This window comes from Triticum dicoccoides, chromosome 4A, assembly GCF_002162155.2.
Source record: "Triticum dicoccoides isolate Atlit2015 ecotype Zavitan chromosome 4A, WEW_v2.0, whole genome shotgun sequence".
NCBI classification, from domain to species: domain Eukaryota; kingdom Viridiplantae; phylum Streptophyta; class Magnoliopsida; order Poales; family Poaceae; genus Triticum; species Triticum dicoccoides.
This window is the reverse complement of record NC_041386.1, coordinates 604459438-604464213: the sequence shown is the minus strand read 5'-3', so window position 1 is coordinate 604464213 and position 4776 is coordinate 604459438.

The window sequence follows — 4776 nt, the reverse complement described above, 5'->3', positions numbered from 1 at the left end:
ATCCGTGCATCGAACCATCAGGCAAGCAACCAACCATTTGATCATATCGATACAATCCCATGTTCTCGCTCCTGCTCTCTTTTACTGCATTAAGACAACACGATTCAAACTGCTGTGTGCTACGGTAGTTGAACCCATTTCCTCTGCATGACCTGTCATTGCCACAGTAACTAGATGAAACCCACTAGCATGTGTAGGAGTTGATTGAGCCATATGTATGTGTTGTTCCTACCTTGCTATGCCTGCTATGCTTAGAGTCGTGTCAGGTCTGGTTCATCTGGGTGATGGGCTAGAGTGAAATGATTATGTCGGTAATGAGAGTGGTGTGGTGAACACGATTTGGTAAAGGTATCGATGAGAGGCCATGTAGGAGTACATGGTGGGTTGTTTCATTGAAGCCGACCTTAAGCACTGAGATCTGTATGTGTGATTTAAGAATCAGCTACTACCATACATTGGGCCCTGAAATATGACCCCGCTCGACTTCTTATTCACCCTAGCACTCTGTCCAGGAGTTGCAAGTAGTTTCTGGTGTTTGTAGCCTACTGGAGGCCGTGGACAGCGCTGACCGTAGGGGTGGGCTGTGATGCGGTAGGTACGTGGCCGGGTGTACCGAATACCCGTTAGGTATCTCGGGAACCCTGTTCACATCGTTCGAGGCCGTATGGGAAACCTCGGCCGGACTCCCTGCGGATGGAACCTGAATAGGCGATAAACCTGGACTAGAGGCTTAAGTGTTTAGGTAGGTCGTGGTCTACACCCACGTCGGCTTTCGCTTGAAGTCTGCCGAGCACATGTCGTGTGCAGACGCTAAGTGGTGGAAACATGTATGAAGAAGTACACCCCTGCAGGGTTATCATAATCTATTCGAATAGCCGCGTCCGCGGTAAAGGACTACTTGGTTGCCTATACAGTTCATAGACAAGTAAATGGAAACTGTTAAAAGCCTCAAGATAAGTGTGAGTGCCGAGGATGGCTCTTCCGTAGGAAGACGGAGGTGGATCCTCGGTAGTGTATTGAATTGGTGAGTAGTGGACTCGTGTGCGCAAAACCATTTCAGTTGGAGTATCGTAGGATAGCCTAGCCAAGAGTCAAAGCTGGCTTGCTGCAATAACTCCACCAACCCTTCTTGATACTATGCATGTATGTAGGATCTGATGTAATTCTTGCTGAGTACCTTTGTACTCATGTTGCTATAATCTACATTTTTTACAGAAGACGCTGCAACCCCTTCTGATGGGTTCTATGTAGACGTTGACATCAACGAGTAGGCTAAAGACCCAGGTGGTGACCCTGAGCTTGTGAAGGACCACGTAGTATAGCTAGGCTTTCCAAGCCTCTTTTATTTTACTAGTTGTCTGTACTCAGACAAGTTACTTCCGCTGCTGGTTTGTATGACTGTATGACTTGTATGTTGGGTCGTGAGACCCGTACCTTTGTGTATGTTATGTATGGCTCACTGAGCCTTAAATAAAGTACTTGTGTCGTAGAGTCATGTTGTGATGCTTCGTTGTATTTGCACATATCGAGCATATTGTGTGTATGATTGAAATGCTTGGTATGTGTGGGATCTGACTATCTAGTTGTTATCTTTAGTAGCCTCTCTTACCGGGAAATGTCTCCTAGTGTTACCGCTGAGCCATGGTAGCTTGCTACTGCTCTGGAACACTTAGGCTGGCCGGCATGTGTCCTTCTTCGTTCCTGTGTCTGTCCCTTCGGGGAAATGTCACGCTTTGAGTACCGGAGTCCTGTTAGCCCGCTACAGCCCGGTTTACCGGAGTCCTGCTAGCCCAGTGCTACAGCCCGGACCCACTTGCTGATGACCGACATGTTCGAAGCTGGGTCATGGATGCCTGTCCCTGTAAGTCTGTGCCACTTTGGGTTTACGACTAGTCATGTCAGCCCGGGCTCTTTATCATATGGATGCTAGCGACACTTTCATATACGCGAGCCAAAAGGCGCAAACGGTCCCGGGAAAAGGTAAGACGACACCCGTGGGGATACCGTGCGTGAGGCCGCAAAGTGATATGAGGTGTTACCAGCTAGATCGATGTGACATCGAGTCGGGGTCCTGACAGCGTTGGTAGCTTTAGTTGCATTAGCCCAACACACTCATATTGCCATGTTTCATGCATGCATCATATTGTTGCACATTGTTTGGTGATGCCTGTGTATCGTTATCCTTTACGACAGGATCTGTCCCCGAGGAGTACCGTGACTACCCTAACGAAGAACCGTATCCGTGCATCGAACCATCAGGCAAGCAACCAACCATTTGATCATATCGATACAATCCCATGTTCTCGCTCCTGCTCTCTTTTACTGCATTAAGACAACACGATTCAAACTGCTGTGTGCTACGGTAGTTGAACCCATTTCCTCTGCATGACCTGTCATTGCCACAGTAACTAGATGAAACCCACTAGCATGTGTAGGAGTTGATTGAGCCATATGTATGTGTTGTTCCTACCTTGCTATGCCTGCTATGCTTAGAGTCGTGTCAGGTCTGGTTCATCTGGGTGATGGGCTAGAGTGAAATGATTATGTCGGTAATGAGAGTGGTGTGGTGAACACGATTTGGTAAAGGTATCGATGAGAGGCCATGTAGGAGTACATGGTGGGTTGTTTCATTGAAGCCGACCTTAAGCACTGAGATCTGTATGTGTGATTTAAGAATCAGCTACTACCATGCATTGGGCCCGAAACCAATGGACCCTCTCGACTTCTTATTCACCCTAGTTCTCCGTCCAGGAGTTGCAAGTAGTTTCTGGTGTTTGTAGCCTACTGGAGGCCGTGGACAGCGCTGACCGTAGTAGGTACGTGGCCGGGTGTACCGAATACCCGTTAGGTATCTCGGGAACCCTGTTCACATCGTTCGGGGCCGTATGGGAAACCTCGGCCGGACTCCCTGCGGATGGAACCTGAATAGGCGATAAACCTGGACTGGAGGCTTAGGTGATTAGGTAGGTCGTGGCCGACACCCACGTTGGGCTTCCGCTTGAAGGTTGCCGAGTACATGTCGTGTAAACGACGGTAAGTGGTGAGAGCGTGTATGAAGAAGTACCCCCTGCAGGGTTAACATGATCTATTCGAATAGCCGCGTCCGCGGTAAAGGACTACTTGGTTGCCTATACAGTTCATAGACAAGTAAATGGAAACTACTAAAAGCCTCAAGATAAGTGTGAGTGCCGAGGATGGCTCTTCCATAGGAAGACGGAGGCGGATCCTCGGTAGTGTATTGAAGTGGTGAGTAGTGGACTCGTGTGCGCAAAACCATTTCAGTTGGAGTATCGTAGGATAGCCTAGCCAAGAGTCAAAGCTGGCTTGCTGCAATAACTCCACCAACCCTTCTTGATACTATGCATGTATGTAGGATCTGATGTAAGTCTTGCTGAGTACCTTTGTACTCATGTTGCTATAATCTACATTTTTACAGAAGACGCTGCAACCCCTTCTGATGGGTTCTATGTAGACGTTGACATCAACGAGTAGGCTAAAGACCCAGGTGGTGACCCTGAGCTTGTGAAGGACCACGTAGTATAGCTAGGCTTTCCAAGCCTCTTTTATTTTACTAGTTGTCTGTACTCAGACAAGTTACTTCCGCTGCCGGTTTGTATGACTGTATGACTTGTATGTTGGGTCGTGAGACCCGTACCTTTGTGTATGTTATGTATGGCTCACTGAGCCTTAAATAAAGTACTTGTGTCATAGAGTCATGTTGTGATGCTTCGTTGTATTTGCACATATCGAGCATATTGTGTGTATGATTGGAATGCTTGGTATGTGTGGGATCTGACTATCTAGTTGTTTATCTTTAGTAGCCTCTCTTACCGGGAAATGTCTCCTAGTGTTACCGCTGAGCCATGGTAGCTTGCTACTGCTCTGGAACACTTAGGCTGGCCGGCATGTGTCCTTCTTCGTTCCTGTGTCTGTCCCTTCGGGGAAATGTCACGCTTTGAGTACCGGAGTCCTGTTAGCCCGCTACAGCCCGGTTTACCGGAGTCCTGCTAGCCCAGTGCTACAGCCTGGACCCACTTGCTGATGACCGACACGTTCGAAGCTGGGTCATGGATGCCTGTCCCTGTAAGTCTGTGCCACTTTGGGTTTGCGACTAGTCATGTCAGCCCGGGCTCTTTATCATATGGATGCTAGCGACACTATCATATACGTGAGCCAAAAGGTGCAAACGGTCCCGGGAAAAGGTAAGACGACACCCGTGGGGATACCGTGCGTGAGGCCGCAAAGTGATATGAGGTGTTACCAGCTAGATCGATGTGACATCGAGTCGGGGTCCTGACAAAAAAAATCATGATTTTATCGCGCTCCGAGTATTTAGTAATATTGACGCCGCATCGTTACCGCAGAACGTCTACTACCGTGTCATCGCCGTCCGTGAGGGGGGCCACGCCCCGGAGACGCGTCCCGCCTCTTCGGACATGCCACCACACCACCTCGCATGTATGAGGGCCCGGTGCGACGCTCCGGTGGCATTGCTACCCCCAGTGCCCCCGTCCCGCCTAACCCTGTAGTGTTTGACCGCGGGATCTACCCCTTTGACTTTGCACGGACGGGCATTGACCAGTGGACCTCCCCACCCAGTTATGTTAGGTCAGCCCATAGGAACACTTTGGAGCTACATCCGGGGCAGACCCACAGCAAGATCCCCTCCGTGTAGACCCCACGCGTCCGTTTCCCCCCTCCAGGTGCCGGCGGCAGCGCCGTCCATGAGGGGGGCACACCCCGGTTACGCGTGCCGGGCGTTTGTAACCGCGACAA